Source organism: Protopterus annectens, chromosome 2.part2, assembly GCF_019279795.1.
Source record: "Protopterus annectens isolate FY-2018-M chromosome 2.part2, PAN1.0, whole genome shotgun sequence".
NCBI lineage: Eukaryota > Metazoa > Chordata > Ceratodontiformes > Protopteridae > Protopterus > Protopterus annectens.
Window position 1 is genome coordinate 426,862,537 of NC_056730.1, and position 18,962 is coordinate 426,881,498.

The window sequence follows — 18,962 nt, forward strand, 5'->3', positions numbered from 1 at the left end:
CATCAATGCGCACAGTTATCCTGCCAATACACCCTTTGTCACCAATATCCCTAGGTGATGGACAGGATACAGTGGGCATTGACCAGGGTAATGTGGCATCTGTGGCACATGCGTCCCCACACAGCAGCCATGGGCATGGCCCTGAGATGGTACCACAAAGACAGATGTCCAGGGGTTCTCGTGGGAGCATCCGTGGGCATACTGCCCCTGTCAGATGTGCCCACAGAGGTCTTACAACCTCAGCTATGTTTCGGGCTGTCATGCAGGCACAGTCACGTATGGCACGGTACACCAGACAGGGTCTGAGGGAGCTGACAGCATGTCACACAGCCATGACTGACAGTATGCGTGACATTGTGGCTGCCATCCGTAATTTCACCGATGTCATAGACAGACATTGTGGGGACATATTAGACCGGTTCCACAACTACATGTCCATGACCCAGGGCGATGGTGGATGGTTGAGGCGTCGACGTGGGCGTATGCCAGCAACAGTAGCAGCTGGCAGTCATCGCGGATGACAACAGGGCCGCGGCCGCCCCCATAGTGCCAGCAGCAGCCCCAGCAATGCTGGGTCTGTGCTGTCATCAGACCGCCCCAGGAGACCACGTGCACGTGGCTCTGGCCAGGCCCAACAGGGATCTATGTCCAGTCAATGAACACCTGCTTCTGATGACAGTACCCAGTCTGGGTTGGTACCAGATACAGTCCGTAGCACCCCTGCAAGGCACAGGTACCGTGTCCGTGGCCAGAGACACTGATCTGTATGACCTGGCAGGTACAGTCTGTGGCTGTCCACAAACACCAGTATATGGCAGCCATGAGGTGGAACTGTGTGCATCCATACACACATGCGAATTGACAACACCTAGGGCTACCGCATACACGCACACACTGCATCAACATTGCCCCACCTTGTACTGCTGTCTCTCACCAACACACATACACATACATGTCAATTGGTGGTATTGGTGGCTGACTCAGGCATACCAAGTTCACACCCTGTGCATATGATGAAACTGTGCCACCTCCTGCAATCTGTAACATCAGTGCAGGTACAGGTTAACATGTTGCTGATGCACAGGGTGACTACATAGACATGTAGTAATAGTATCATGTTGTTAACGGTACTGTGTGCTGATATAATTGTGGGTATATCCCAGCATGCCTGATGCAGTAAGGGTATGAATGTCATGTAGTGTTGTCTACACCCATGGTAAGTACCATAGTGTATCATCTGCACATGTTGGCATACTGGTGGTAAGGATGTCAACAGAAGGCTACATAGGTAGCACAGGGGATAAGGTAATGAAAGTATTGATACGCAATGATGGACATGTAAACTGCATGTGGCATGTTGCCCACACTGGACTCTGCAATGCGGATGTATGAGGAGGTTGATATGTGTGCAGTACTACACGACTGGTACAGGACACACAGGAGCACCCTAGCACTGCAAGCTCACATGTCATACCATGCTAGACAGCCCCAACACACAAAACTAACTGTCACAGGAGGGAGAGTCCCCATACATGTCAGGGATACTGTGGTGGCAGGCCAGGTAGCATCCATCCTACTAAGTATGGAACCACTGAGTGAAGGCTCAGTGTCTGTTATTTGACATGTGTATTACTGCAGGTATGAGCACCTGGGTTTCCATCCAGTTATTGTACATCCTGACGGTACATGGTCTGTACACTTGTGTGCGCTGAGACTGGACCCTGGCCATCTGACCTGTGGATTTCCATGTACATGTGTATAGTGCCTGCATATTTACACTGTTACCTAGTGGAAGTGGTACAGCTTGTTTGTTGTACAATGGACTACATGCAGCCCTGCTTACTGTAGCTTTGTTTGCATGCATGTTTGCTTGCAGTTACCCTGGAACAGTGATCCCACATGCAATGCACAGTTACAGAGCTTCTGTGGACTCCTAGTGACATCTGCATAGCTTACTATATGTATGTCCATGTCTCACTTGACAGAACGTCACTGTTTGTCCTGTTCACATGTACGTTGCCTGTGACACATTGCATATGACTTACCTGGCATTTGTCCACATGAGCAGTCATATATGCCAGTGCTAACTAATCACAGACACTACACCCAAATAAAACCAAGACCCGATCCTCCAAAGGCAGACGTCCTGTCTGGTGGACCCCAGCCATAAACAAACTATACAATAGAAGGAGGAAGCTACTAAATGATAGAGCAAATTCCCAAAAAGGGAAGGCATCACTGATCAGTATTAGCAAACAACTACGGGCACTCATAACATTGTCTAAGGCCAGCTTCAAGAGGAAATTGCACAGGAAACTAAGGATAATCACAAGTCTTTCTTTAGTTATGTTAGGAACCTGGGTGGTAATTCACAGATATGCTCAGAATTAGTCCCAAATGACAAAAGAAACACCTAACCCACAGACATTGCCAACACCCTAGCTGACAGGTTCAGCGCAAATGTCTCCCCCCCATCCACACCAAAAGGGCAAATATCTATCCCAGCAGAGTGCTGCCCCCCTGACATCTCAGATGCTCAGGTAAGAGCTGTCCTCTCCAAAGCAAAAAACACAGCATCAATGGGACCAGACAGTATCCCGGGCTGTGTCCTACATGAACTCCAAGAAGTGCTAAACCCAAACATAAAACTACAGTTCGATCTCAGCCTTACTACAGGATATGTGCCCAAAGAGTGGCGTACAGCAACAGTGGTCCCTCTCCATAAAGGTGTTGCCCCAACGGATCCTGGAAACTATCGCCCCATAGGCCTGACTATCTTGGTCTGCAAAGCTATGGAAAGGATCATCATGGACTTCATAAATAAAGATATTGGGGACCTACAGACACTGAGTCCTACCCAGTTCTGCTTTGTTAAGGGCAGATCCTGCCTCTTAAACCTGGTTGATTTCTTTGAAACAGTCACCAAGGCCACTGACGAGGGGAAGGTGGTCCACACAGCCTACCTGGACCTCGCAAAAGCCTTCGATACAATACCCCACTCTGGCATTATAGAGAAGCTCACCAGCTTAAATATCAACCCCTATGTCATGAGATGGATTGCAAACTGGCTCAAGGACAGAACCCACATGGTTAGAATTGCTGGAGCCATGTCAGACTCCAAAACAGTTACAAGTGGTGTCCCACAAGGCTCAGTCCTGGGACCTCTCTTGTTCGGTATATATTTATCGGAGGTACAGGCCAACACAGAAGGACTGTGGCTGACCATGTTCGCAGATGACTGCAAACTGGGCACCATAATCGACTCTCCAGCCGACACAAGCATCCACCAAAAGGGCCTCATAGAAACAGACAACTGGTGCCAGAGCCATGGCCTCAAGCTAAATGCCAAACAGTGTATAGTTATCCCCTTTGGCAAAAACAAAGTGCCCACAAATTACCACATAGGTGGTAATCCATTAAGTACAGAATAAGTAATTAGGGACCTGGGGACCCAAGTTGATAGCGATCTCTCATTTGACAACCACGTGGCCACAGTGGTTAGAAAATCATTTTATATAGCCCACCTCATCATGAAGGGATTCACATCTAGATCAGGGGAGGTCATTGTGTCTCTTTACGCATCCCTCAGCAGGCCCATAATTGAGTACAATGCCCCTGTTAGGATGTACCTTACCAGACACCTGCAGCAACTGGAAAGACCCCAAAAGTACCTCACCAAGAGGATCAAAGGGCTCAAACAGATGCCATATGCTGCCCGGTTAAAGAAACTCCAGCTCTACTCAGTGGCATACCGCCTGTTCAGAGGCGATCTGTGCCTGACGTATAAAGCCATGTCCAACCCGGAATTAATGGACATGCTGCACCTCAGAATATCCAAATCCCATCGAGCTACGTGCTCGAGAGACTTGAACCTCAGCACTGAAATATATAGGACATGCTGGAGGGACAGATTCATAACCCAGAGGCCCCCTTCACTCTGGAATACAATCCCAGTCCAGGTTAGGCAGAATCCCTCATTGACTCTCTTCAAGAGGAATCTTGATGAGTGGATGGGAGATTGTAGGTTTACCCCGGGTATCACGTCTGTGTCACTGTTAGACAGAGGCACAGTATACTAACCTCGGAAAAGGGCATGGCAAATTAATTTAAAATGGGTGGCGAAAGCCAAACACATTCTAGCTAGGCTTATAAATGCCCAAGGGCAGATAGCCTAGTATGAACCTATGCACCTATGAACCTATGTACCTTGTTCCCCATTGGCCCTATGTGCTGTTAATCACCATGGCAATCACAATACTATGGTAGCATGTGCAAAGGTCACTTGTCAGTCACCTCTATGGTACAGTTGTGGTATATGTGGGTCATGTGGCAATGTCACAGCTGCCACATGTACACAGTCAACCCTCTCCCCTACACATGGACGTACAACACATGTATGAGATGCAACCACATAGCCAAACTGGGGACTAAGCACTCTGAACCCAGTACTGGCATAACCTGTCAGGTGGCATGAAATACTACAGTGTCTACAATACCAGTCTGATGTAGACCTACACTGACAGCAATCCAAACACGTGAACACACTGGGCCATTCGTGGAGCCTCAGAATAGCATCCTGCCTGAGCAGCAGACACCTCTGCAGCTGGCACACAGGCATACGTTAAGCCAGAACACAGCACATGCAACACATAGCACACAAATCCTGTGTGCCAAACAGTCACAGCCTGTACGGCTAGACAACACACCTGCTACAGTTGTGTTAGGTACCTTTATTGTCTGGTACAGTGAGGTCACGCTCACCAGGCTGGACAAGGTGAAGGTCACAGTGATATGCCCGTGGGGCACTATGGTTCACCACATGACACAAGCATACAGGTCAGTCAGAGGCATGGACACATATGACTCAGTCATTGTCCATGCCACTATGGCTGACCTGTGATGTACCTCCCTGGACTACATGATAGGGAACATGTAAGGGCTCTCTGAGCATGTGGCACAGGCTGGTATGACCCATGGGAACTATTGAAGGTCACAGGTACATATGTGTATTTGGCACACACATACATCATCTGTGACCACTGCCATTATTGGTTTAAGCAATGTCATGCATTATTGTGAACAACAACCCACACACATGGGCATTCTGTGTGACAAAAACACATGTGGAATGTGTGGCATTCAAAGCCATAACTAACTGCTATGACAGTAGTGAGAGACGCAGTAGCAGAGCGTGCTATTTGCATTACTGGGAGATTTGGCCTCTTCCGCTGTACTTGTAGGGTGCTCACATCATCTCTGTGTAGAGATTGGTATATGCAGCAGCTGGTGTGTTGTACTGGTTGGCAATAGGGTCAGTTCTCTCACACATGTAATTGCACACACCCTACTTCCACCCCCCACACACACTTGCAGGATTCAAACTCCTACCTAACTATGCTATGACATTCAAGACGGACGCATTAGCAGAGCGCGCTATTCGCATTACTGGGAGGTTTCCCTTCTCCTGCTGTACTTATAGGGTGCTGACATCATCAGTGTTTAGAAGGGGAATGTGCATCCTGTCGTGTGTTCTCCTACTTGCCAAAAGGGACATTTCCCTCACACAGAATTGCACACACACTAACCCCCCTCACCCACACTTGCAGGATTCAGACCCCTACCTAACTAGGTTATGACACTCGAGACGGACGCATTAGCAGAGCGTGCTATTCGCATTACTGGGAGGTTTCCCTTCTCCTGCTGTACTTATAGGGTGCTGACATCATCAGTGTTTAGAAAGAGGAATGTGCATCCTGTAGTGTGTTCTCCTAGTTGCCAAAAGGGACATTTCTTTCATACAGAATTGCACACACACTAACCCCCCTCCACACACACTGAGCATTTGCAGGATTCAAACCCCTACCTAACTATGTTATGACACTCGAGACGGATGCATTAGCAGAGTGCGCTATTTGCATTACTGGGAGGTTTCCCTTCTCCTGCTGTACTTATAGGGTGCTGACATCATCAGTGTTTAGAAAGAGGAATGTGCATCCTGTAGTGTGTTCTCCTAGTTGCCAAAAGGGACATTTCTTTCATACAGAATTGCACACACACACTAACCCCCCTCCACACACACTGAGCATTTGCAGGATTCAAACCCCTACCTAACTATGCTATGACACTCGAGACGGACACATTAGCAGAGCACGCTATTCGCATTACTGGGAGGTTTCCCTTCTCCTGCTGTACTTATAGGGTGCTGACATCATCAGTGTTTAGAAAGAGGAATGTGCATTCTGTAGTGTGTTCTCCTAGTTGCCAAAAGGGACATTTCTTTCATACAGAATTGCGCACACACTAACCCCCCTCCACACACACTGAGCATTTGCAGGATTCAAACCCCTACTTAACTATATTATGACACTCAAGACAGATGCATTAGCAGAGTGCGTTATTCACATTACTGAGAGGTTTTCCTTCTCCTGCTATACTTATAGGGTGCTGACATCATCAGTGTTTAGAAAGAGGAATGTGCATCCTGTAGTGTGTTCTCCTAGTTGCCAAATGGGACATTTCTTTCATACAGAATTGCACACACACTAACTCCCCTCCACACACACTGAGCATTTTCAGGATTCAAACCCCTACCTAACTATGCTATGACACTCGAGTCGGACGCATTAGCAGAGCGCGCTATTCGCATTACTGGGAGGTTTCCCTTCTCCTGCTGTACTTATAGGGTGCTGACATCATCATTGTTTAGAAAGGGGAATGTGCATCCTGTAGTGTGTTTTCCCAGTTGCCAAAAGGGACATTTCCCTCACACAGACTTGCACACACACCAACCCCGCTCACCCACACACACACACACACACACACACATGCTGAGCATTTGCAGGATTCAAACCCCTACCTAACTATATTATGACACTTGAGGGAGACGCATTAGCAGAGCACACTATCTGAATTACTGGGCATCTGTTCTGCACCTGCAGTATTTATAGGGTGCTGACATCATTATTTCTACAGAGGTATGGACATCTAGTACTACCTGTCAGGTGGGGGATAGCATATATATGCATTTGCAGCCACCTACTTCAGGGTCAGTTATGCACATCGCACTGGCAGGTTATGTTCTATACCATGCTTCATGACCACAGGACCTGTAACACACAACACAACCAGTTTGGACCACCCCTCCCACATCCAGGAGACACACTTTGCTTCCCTGGGAACAGTGCCAAGATATGCAGGTGTTCACATACACCATTCCAGTTGTTAACGTCAGGTACAGGTATGTTGTGTGTGGGAACTACTCAGGCCTCTACAACATTACCCGACAGCCACTACAATTTGTGAGTCCATGTGCTATGGCAGGACCACTCACCACAGCCACAAGGGGGAATACATATTTCACCTGACCATCTATAACATGGGTACTCACTGTTCCACACCAGAGGTAGACCACCATTGTTGATATGTGGCCATACCCACCTTTCCCTGGACATCCATATCCCATCCCCACCCCCAGGCAAGGTTGTCACTGCAAACAAAGTGTATTAATCAAAAGCAGACTTTGCACTTGTGAAGACTGGGGTGGAAGACTTCAAAGGACCCATGCTGGGGGAGTATACAGGCCACTCTGCATACTCCTTGACAATTGCATTCTATGAGCATGTGGAAGGTTTGCATTGGTTCATAGGTTCAAAGATTAGTACTAGGCTAACTGCCCTTGCGAGCCATTTTAAGCCTAGCCAATTATCCCTTGTGAGACTCAAACCCTGCACCTTGTGTTTATAAGGCAAACACCTTAACCATTAGGCCACCCTCCCAACCCTAGCATTGATCATGCTATCCCAAATATACCCATGACTGATCCACAACAGGACACCTGTCAGGTGTACACCAGCCATATATGAGCTGTCCAACAGACAGAGTGAGCTAATACATTCCAGAGCAGTAGCCCACAGAGGGAGGACATCTCTGAACAGTACTGGCACGACACTTCAATCCCTTATAATCATCACGACAAAGTGTTGACAGTGAAATTGTCCAGACAATGCAGATAAGGCTCCCCTCAGTCTGTTATTGACGCCCACGTACTGTTAGAGGTCCTCAGCAACCCTCTTCCAGCACACACAAACAGCATGGATGTGGCTTAGCAAATTCAACCCCTGGGATCTCCACTGTGTCCCTGCTTGACGGAGGCACAGCACACTAGCCTCACACGGTGCCTTATGTGACCTACTTTACAGTGGCACAGTAGCCTACTGTACTGGGGAGGCAGACGCCAAGCACACTCTGGCTAAGCTGTCATTCCCTAGGGCAAACAGCCTAGTGTTGACCTCTACACCCATATGTTTAATTGTCAGATGCACAATATTTGTTGCTGATAGACTGTTTGCAGGTCTTTATTGCCATAGCATTCCCTGTTTCTATGAACAACTTGTGTATCTGTGGAAGATGTTTGAATATGGGAGGGATCCACTATATCACATATGTCTCTGTAGTCATGTAACTGTGTGCACTGGGCAGATTGCTGTAATGTGGTTGGTTCCTGGAATTACACATACAAATACCAGATATGTGTGGCCAAATGCTAAACTAAGATTTGGCCTAAGTGTGTGAGCATGCCCAGTTCAGGCTTCCCATGGCATGTTGTCTGACATATGTCTCATTTCTCAAAGTGTGCGGGCATGCCCAGTGTGAGCTTTCCATATGTTGAACTCTGCAGCCCACCACATTTGTGGATGAGTGTGAACTTCAACAATATCTCACGTTTATGGTTGTGTGTTGTGTGTCATGTTGTGTAGTTACTGTCCAACTGCTTTGTGTCTGAACACAACAGGGATTATACTCTGCCTGCAGGGTTTGCATGGGATACTTTGCATACAGTTGTCAACATCCTTTTATACTGACCTAACACTGTAGTACCGTATAGTGTACTGGTTCAGTACTTTCAATGCGGTGGACAGTATCTTGGCCTTTAGTCCTATCACTGCTTTACATTTTCATAGTGAGCACAACAGCCTGGTTAGGGGCCAGTTGTGCACATCTGACCATGTTGCATTATGTTCAGATATGAACTACTTAAACCAGGCTTGTCCAACATTAGTAGTGTATTCCACAACATAGGTGTACATTGGCAAACACTAGCGATGTGCCCCAGGCCATTTCTAATGCTAGTCGGAGAGTGTGTTTGTCCTTCGACACACATTGTAGGTGGAGTTTGCCATGACATATGTCATGGTTAGTATACTGTGCCTCCGTCTACCCGTGACATAACAGTGATACCCAGGGTAAACCTACCATCTCCCATCCACTCATCAAGATTCCTCTTGAGGAGAGTCGATGAGTGACTCTCTGGCTAACCTGTACTGGGAGTTTACTCATGAGTGCGGGTGGCTTCTGTGTTATGGATCATTCAGTACAGCTTGTCCTATGTATGTCAGTGCTGGGGTTCAGGTCTCTCATGTGCATTGCTCACTGCCATTCAGATTGTACAAGGTGCAGCATGTTCATTGAGTCCAGCTTGGACATGGCTTTATACATCAGGCACAGCTTGTCTCTGGGTGGGCAGTATGGCAGTGTGTGGAGCTGCAGTTTGTTTAATCAGGCAACACATGGCATCTGTTCAAGCTCTTTGATACTCCTGGTGAGGTACTTTTGGGGACTTTACAGTTGATGGAGGTGTCTGCTGAGGTACATCCCACAGGGGCTATTGTAGTCAATTGTAATGCTGATGAAGGATGACTGTAGAGCCACAATGACCTCCCCTTATCTAGATCTGACAACCTTCATGGTAGGTGGGTATATGGTATGTTTCTGTAACCACTACAGCCACATGTTTGTCCAATGCAGGATATCTATCATCTTGTGTCCCCAGATCTCTCATTACATGTTAAGTACTTAATGGGTTAACACCTATGTGGTAATTGGTGGGCACTTACTGTATATCCACACGGGTTGACTATACACTTTTCTGCAATTAGCTTGCTGACATGGCTATGGCACCAGTTGTCTGTTTCTATGTGGCTCTTTTGTGGTTTTCAGATATGGTGGCCAGTTTGTAGTCCTCTGCAAACATGTTCAGACACAGTCCTTCCATGTTGGCCTGTACCTATGGGACATATATACCAAACGAGGGAGGTCCCAGGACTAAGCCTTGTGGGATTCCAGTTATATCTGGTTTGTAGTCTGACATGGCTGCAGCATGTCTGACCATGTCAGTTCTGTCCATGGTCTGGTTTGCAACCCCTCAACTGACATAGGGGTTTATATTTAAGCTGGTGAGCCTATCTAGAATGAACACGTGGGGTATTGTATGGAAGCCTTTGCAAGGTCCAGCTATGCTGTGTGGACCACATTGCCCTCATCAATGACCTTAATGACTGTTTCAAATGAGTCAAACATGTTTAAGGGGCAGCATCTGCACTTAAGAAAGCCACACTGGGTAGGGTCCGGTGTCAATAGGTCCCCAATATCTTTATGTCTGTGGTACATGCTGATCCTTTCCATAGCTGTGCAGACCAAGCTTGTCAGGATTCTGGGGTGGTAGTTTGCAATATCCATTCAGGCAACACCTTTGTTGGGAAGGACCACTGTTGTTGTACACTGCTCTTTGGGTACATATCCTGTGGTAAGGCTGACATTGAGCAGTAGTGTGATTTGGCATTCCATTCTTCTTGGAGTCCATGTTGGACTCAGCCCAGGACACCATCTCATACCATTGCTGCTGTGTGTTTTGCTTTGTAGATGCTGGCTGTTACCTCAGCATCTGCAATGTCAGGGGGCCAGCAGTCTGCTGGGATAGATATTTTGCATTCTGTGCCCCTGTTTGCACTGCACCTGTCAGGTTGTATGTTGGCAATATGTGTGTGTGTTTGGTATGTTGTTTGTAATATTTGAGTGATTCAGAGCATATCCGTGAATTCCCAACAAGGTTCCTACCATCAGTTGAGACAGCCTTGTGATTATCCTTAGTGTCCTGTACAATTTGTATCTTCATAGGTTCATAGGTTCATACTAGGCTATCCACCCTAGGGCATTTATAAGCCTAGCCAGAGTGTGTGTGGCTTTCGCCACCCCTTGCTATGTGAATATTATGGCCATTTATGATTTACTTTACTGTGCCTCTGTCTAGACATGACACAGTGAAGACCCCCAGTGTACATCTACGATCATCCATCCACTTGGCAAGATTCCTGTTGAAGAGTGTCAGTGAGGGGCTCTGCCTAACATGGAGTGGGATTCTGTTCCAGGGTGTAGGGAGCCTCTGGGTTATGTATCTGTCCCTCCAGCATATCCTATTTCATTATGTGTTGAGGATGACATCTCTCACTCTCACAGCTCAGATGGCTTTGGGTTTTCTGTGGTGGAGCATGTCCATTACTCCTGTGTTGGACATGGCCTTGTACAACAGGCATACAACACCTCTGTGTAGGCAGTATGTGACTGCATTCAACTGGGGTGTCTACAGCCAGGCAGCATATGACATATATTTGAGACCCTTTATCCTCTTGGTGAGGTACCTTTGAGGTCTTTCTAACTGCTGCAGGTGTCAGGTAAGGTACATCCCAAATGAGGCATTGTACTAGATTATGGGTCTGATAAGAGAACAGTACAGGGGCACAATGACCTCTGTTGACGTAGATGTGAATCCTTTCATGATACGGTGTCCAATATAGACAGTCTTCCGAGCCAGATTGGCAATGTGAGTGTCACATAACAGGTTACTGTCCACTTGTGTCCCTAGGTCCCTGATTACTCCTTCCATACATAATGGTTTACCACCTATGTGGTAATTTGTGAGTACCTTGTTTGGTATTTGGTGGGACATTCATACTGTCTAGTGTCTTCAGGACGGCTGGGTGGGATTCCAGTTTGTGAGAGTGTGGTCTGTAGCATGCTACAGACTGTACAGCAGTTATGCCTATGGTTAGGTGCACATGGGTGGTCTCCGATGCTTCGTGCATTGTCAGTTACCTGGATGTATGGGTGTCTGTGCTGAATATGGATACTCCCCCTCCTTTTATGTTTTGGTCCAGGTTTTGGGGCCATAACGCATGATATGAGGTATAACCTGGTAGTGCTGGTGTGCTGTCAGGAGGCTTGCAGCGGGTTTCTGTCACTGCACAGACATCGATGTTCTCCATACTAGGGAGGGCCTCAGGAGCATGCATATTGCGGTTTACACGTCTGGCATTGGTCAGCATTACCCTTATGTTTCTTACCACTTATGTTTTCTAGGGTGGTGGGTTAGTCTTTTCAGCCTTGCCTACGTAAGGCTCTATGGAGGTAGCAAAAGCCTTATCCGATATCCAGACGCCCAGGAGTAATAGGTGCAAGCCATCCCTGGAACAGCAGCATGGCTTGTCAAGCATGACATCCCAAGCAGACAGACATTAGATCCTCTTGGAATGACAGCAGTAATTGTGCCACTTGTTAAAGCTGATCATTCTGTGTTTGTACTGTGGCATCATTCTTGGTGAGGGTAGGATGCTGCAAACGGTCAGTGTCATACCGGCCTGGAGTACATACTCAGAGAGCTCATCTATGTCTCTTTTCATGTAGTCCAGGGAGGTACATCTCAGGTCATTCACGCCAGCATGGACAATGACTGCAACATATTTCTACTTGCTTTGGGGTGACCTGCGTACTTGTGTTATGTGGCGTATTGTGGCAGCCTACAGGCAGCTTACTGTACCCTTTCCCTTGTTCAGTCTGGTGAGTGGGACAGCAGTGTGTCTGACTATGGAGTCACCTATTACAACTGTATCAGGCATGTTGTTTCTCCTTCTGGCCTGTGACTGTTTGGCACACCAGCTTTGTGTACTATGTGTTGCATGTGCTATGTTTGGAGGTTGTGGTTGCTTGGGGTCTGCTTTGGAGGCCTCTGTTGGTGTGGTGTGTTTGTAATTAGGGCCTCCGGGAATGTTTTCTGTGTTTATGTCTTTGGTTTGCAGTTGTGATAGGTCTATGTGGGACTGGGTTTGTGGTGTGTGTGGTTACCTTCTCCTCCTGACTAGTTTTGACAGTACTGAGTTGAGGGAGCTCAGCCTCCGGTTTGGATAAATGGTTGCATCTCTCACATATATTTGTATTTCTTGGGGAGTTGAGGGTTGTCTGTGTACTTGGGGCAGGTGTAACATTGCCTCAGGATTCACAGATTCAACTTGTTGTAGCTGTCCTTAGTGGATTGTATGTGTGGACATATTTTATTGCCATACTACTGATCAGTGATTACTTCCCTTTTTATGTTTGCTTTATCATGTAGTAGCTTCCTCATTCTCTTGCATGGTTTGGTAATGGCTGGAGTCCAGCATGCCAGATGCCTGCATGTATGGCATTGTGTCTTGTTATTTGTGATTGCATAATCCAAGCATTCCTGGCTGTGTTCATGGAATGCCTGTATAACAGGTTCTGAGGTGTGGCCCATATTTTGCACCTGCACAGGGCCTTTAATGGATTTCACATCAATTTGGAGGAGTGCAACTTTTGCTTTACACATGTTTTTCACTGTGGTTTTCTGGCCAGGGACTGTGGTCAGGATGTGTATATCCAGTGATTACTCTATGGTCTGGTCTTACCAGTGAGGGATACACTTCTCATCTTGCCATCCAGTACCCATGTTGCTGATTATCACATCCAGTATGCTTACCCCTGTTGTGGGAGTGGTATGTTGATCCTGGGCATTTTGGTTTATGGATTCTAGGAACTTTTCTCCTACAGTGTTGGAGCTAGTATAATGCTCCCAGTCTATGTCAGGGTATTTTCAGTCAACCAATATAATGTGGTTTGGGGGGCTTGATATATTCATGTATTCCAACATAGGCCAGGTGCAGTTCCTGGTGTTAGGGCAGTAGTCTGTAGCAGGCTATAAACTGGGAAGCAATTTTAGCCACTGTTACTTGACCATGGCTAGTCTATGCTGCTTCTTGTTGTGGTACCAACATGGGGGTGTGGTTATCCTTGACAATTATTGCTAGTCACCCTCCTTTTGTAGCTTGTTCCATGTTTTGAGGCTGTACAGCACAGTATGAGGTGTAACCTGGTAGTGTTAGGGTGCTGCTGTGAGCCTTGACCCAGTTTTCTGTTACAGGACAGATATCAACATTCTCCATACTGGGTGAGTTTACACTGCATGCATCTTGCTGTTTAGACTTCTGGCATTGGGTAACATTACATCTAGGTTCTTATCCCTTGTGATACCTATGGAGGTGGGTTTGTGTTTTGAGCCTTACCTATTCAGGGCATGCTGTGGGTAACGACAGCCTTTGCCAGTATCCATAAGGCCTGGACTGATAGGTGCACGCCACCCCTAGCAGGTAGAGCATCATGTCATGCTCAGCATGTCATCCCAGGCTGGCACACATTGGATCCCCTTTGACTAACTGCAATACTTCAGCCAATTATTGCAATTGATCATCCCATCGTCATATTGTGGCATCATGCTTGGTGAGGGTAGGATGTTAGTCAGGGTCCTCAAGTGTGCATATACTACATGGTGTTACATTACTTAACACATGGCATTCATGCCTCAGGTGGTGCTGCAGGGCTACCTCTGTCGGATGCACATATTACACTCCCTGTACATGTTTGAGAGCAGGTTATGTCATTTTAGGCATCCATGTAATTATATGAGTGAGTCAGAGAGGGGTATCATTCACAGGGTTCCTACTGAGCCAGTGTATGTGCTGTGCGTTGCCTCTTTGCCAAGGCCAGGGCATACTGGGCATGCCTCCTTCTGCCTACTGGGGCAGGCTCAGGTTGTTCCTCCTCCGAGTCACGCTCTGCCTGTGATGGCCTTGGCAATGGTGGGGGGCTGTTTGGCCCGGCCCTATGCTGGTCCTGCTGCAGCTGTTTTTGCAAGATCATATTATGTAGCATAGCACATACCATGACAATTTGGGTACATGTAGTTGGTGAGTACTGCAAGGATCCACCAGATGTGTCCAGACACCGGAACCGTGACTTGAGCAGCCCAAACACACGCTCTATTACATTACGTGTTTGTGCGTGTGCCTCATTATGGTGTTCCTGTTCAGGTGTGTGTGCATTTCTGATGGGTGTCATCAGCCACGGCTCCAGTAAATAACCTGCATCCCCCACTAGGTGTCCGTGTGGGATGTCCCCATTGGCAAATGTCTGGTACAGCTGCGTCAAATGGCAGATATGGGAATCATGGTAGCTCCCAGGGCAGCCAGCACACACATTCATTATTATGCCCTGGGCATCACACACGACCTGGCAGTTGATGGAGGGGAAGCCCTTGCGGTTAATGTAGGCCCTATCCCGCTCACCGGCTGGTGCTTTGATGCGTATGTGAGTGCAGTCTATTGCACCCACTACCTCAGGGTATTCCGCTATTTGCTGGAAGAGACGCATATTGCTGGCCAATACCTCACGGGCATTGGGGAAATATACATGATCACCGACATGTGCTGACATGGCATCCAGGAACTGGTGCAGTACCCTGGAGGCTGATGCCTGTGGTATCCCCATCATATCACCAGTTGGTCTCTGGGAGGTACCTGTTGCTAGTATTCTTATGCCAACACATACCTTGATTTCCACTGGGATGGGTTCCCCTCTGTTGGTTCTGTGTGTGAGGCGTGGCCTGCACAGCTTGACAATTTGCTGCAGGAAGTCTCTGTCCACTCTATAGTGCTCTACTATCTCCAGCTCATGTAACCAGTGGTAGGTGACCCTGGGCCTGTACACTTTTCTCCGTCTCCTCACTGTGGGTTGTCTGGCACCATCTGCATTGTCACCACTCTCAGCAAGTAGCCTATGTCTCCTTATGACAGCTATGGCAGCCCCTAGCATTTCTGCTCTGAGTTCAGCTTTTTCAGTTTTCACTTCTAATAGCTTACTCCTGTCTTGTAGTGTCTCTTGAGAGAAACATCCTGCACTGCTGTTTGCAGAGTTTTAAGTGCTTGGCTGAGCTACTATTCTGCCTATGTAATTGCCTGCTTCTAACTGTTTTCACCTGCTAGCTCCAGCAGTATTCCCTGCTAGCTTCCTACTAATTCTGTTGCTTCCTTTTTCCTTTCTGTTTCCTCAGGGGGGGAGCAACGTGCATACCAGCAGAAACATGCTCACAGTGGCTTACATGCGTGCACACATGCTTACACGGTTCAGAATCTGCTTATTCGGGTTAAAACTCACGCACACCAGCGCAAACAGTGTTACAAGTCTGCCAACAGGCTCCCACATGCTCAGTCTGCCTTACACGTGCGCACACTGCCCTACTCGTGCTTCATGGCGTGCACACGTGTGCATGCACTCCCAGCAAGAAACTTTGTTGTAAGCAACAGTGTACACCTTCCATTTCTTGACTTTCCCATGCTTATGTTGTGGCACTCCTCTTTCCATGATATGTGTCTGACATCTGTCATGTAACACTGACCTCCAATGAACTGCATTTCTTTCTACCATTCCCCCCTGTGATGTCACCTATCTCCTACTCTATTCCTCCCGCTTATGTATCTCTTACACTACTCAGAATGTGCTCATTTGCTATGTGACAGTGGAATTCAGTATCCTAACACTCATTTACATCAGATTGCCTGCTAATGCTTAGTTACATGTCTTAGACTCAGCTTCCCCCCTTAGCAACCACTAAACGGTGGCCATGTTGTTTTTGGTCTGCTGGTCCCTGCATTGTAAATTCATGTATTGCATAAAACCCACATTTGTGGGTTTATAACCTTCATTTTATGTTTTATACAGCGCAGCCCGTTTGCGCGGGGCTGCGCTGCGTTTAAACATCGGCGATCGCTGAAAAAAAAAATTGATTTTTCATATTTGCATCGGGGTACCTTGCCAATGGCCACATATTTGGCCATTGGCATTCTGCCTGACACATATGCACCCTTTATTTGGAGCTGACATGGCTCCGTTGTGGTTTTTGCAGAAACGTACTCAGTTGTCAACTGAGTACATTTCTGCAGCTAAAACGGCTCTTACACGGGCTGCTTTGGGCTTCATGGATCGCTAATCTACCTCATTTGCATGCCTTTGGGCTGCAAGTGAGGTGATTAGCATATCCACGCCCACTCCGTGTAAGAGACGTTTTAGCTGGTCTCTTACATGGAATTTAGGGCTGTTCCTGGATCGCGAAGGCTGCATGGAGTCTTACACTACTCTTAGACTCCGTGCAAGCCTTCGTGAATCCTGCCCTATGTTTTTCCTGCAAAATCACATGTTCTACTTTGGCTTTTGCAAACTACCCTAGAATGACTAAATGTAATGAAAGAGTATGCACATCCTATTACTGGTTGAAAATATCAGATCAAATTGAAAATAATCCAGAGACGTGACGTCTGCAAAACTTTAGGTAATCAATTTCACATGCAGTACTTGATCTTCCATTGATGAAAAAAGTACAGTTGTGTAACAACTTACCAAAACAGTAATGCAGTATTACTAACCATTGAGATATCCTGCCAGGGATAGCCATAAATCTGGCCAAGATACAAAAGCCTAGGCGTCTTCCCCTCACTCAGTATGTCTGATGTATGACCAAAGCACACCAAGGCTATGTAGTATATAATGAACATTACCAGACACCTTTCTTGTTCCATACCCAAAACCCAGGAAGGCAACAAAGACAAGAGGTCATCAAAAACACATGTCAACCAAGAAAAGGAAGAAAAAAGATATCACCTTGGTCTAAACAGAAAAAAGAACAAAGTAGCGGGGAGGGAGAGATGTAATATTGCAACAGTAATCAGTTAGGCATCTACTGTTACATTAAATTCTTACACAACTGTACTATGTTTTCCCTTTGATCACTGTTGCAGTATTACTAACCATGGGAAGAGTCCCAAAACTTTCTACACATGTCCACGGAGTTAGAATGAGGAATGGAGCCAGAATACAGGATTCCCTGTAAGATGGATCCAATAAATCCAGCTCAGTCCTTACAAATGGCATCAATCTTGTAATCCGTGATAAAAGTATATATTGAGAACCAAGTAGCAGTTTCTAAAATAGATCTGTAATGTAGACCTTTGAAAAAGGCACCGGAAGAAGCAACACCTGAAGTAGAATGTGCTTTAATCAAACCTGGAAGCTGCTTACAATGAAATGTGTAACAAAATGAAATGGCAGAAGAAATCCATTTGGAATTTGCTTGGAAACTGGAAGAACCCAACTAAAAGGAAATAAAAAGCTGATCTGACTTTCTGATAGACTTGGTTTGTCAAGGTAAAACCTCAGTTGTCCATGAACATCTAAAGAATGCAAAATTCTCTCTCATGTTTTGACGGGAGGAGAAAAGGTAGGAAGATTAATAGTGTATCTCAAAGATAGAGCTAACTGAACACCTTGGACATAAAAGAAGGGTTAGTCCTAAGAGTAACCCTCCTTCTTTCGGCTGCTCCCATTAGGGGTCACCACAGCGGATCATCTGTTTCCATTTCTTCCTGTCCTCTGCATCCTACTCTATCACACCAACCACCTGCATGTCCTCTCTCACCACATCCATAAACCTTATCTTAGGCCTTCCTCTTTTCCTGTTACCTGGCAGCTTCATCCTTAACATCCTTTTCCCAATATACTCTGCATCCATCCTCAGCACATGTCGAAACCAATGTAATCTTGCCTCTCTGGCTTTGTCTCCAAACCTTCCAACCAGGGCTGACCCTCTAATATAATTATTCCTAATCCTGTCCATCCTCGTCACACCCAGTACAAATCTTAACATCTTTAACTCTGCCTAAGAGTCCTAAGAGTAACCCAATCTTTATAAACTACCAAAAAAGGTAGAGAAGCCATGTCAGCTTGCAGTTCAGAAACCCTTTTGGTAGAAGTAAGAGTCATTAACAGGATTATCATCCAAGCAGGAAACTTTAAAGAATCTGTGGAAGCAGGCTCAAAAGGGAGAAGAGTTAATTTCTCGAAGATATAATTCAAGTCCCAAGGCAGAGAGATGTATTTTGTAGGGGGTCTGAGGCAATGAACGCATTATAAAAACTGTTTGAACTGAAAACGTGAAGACAAATGTGAATCAA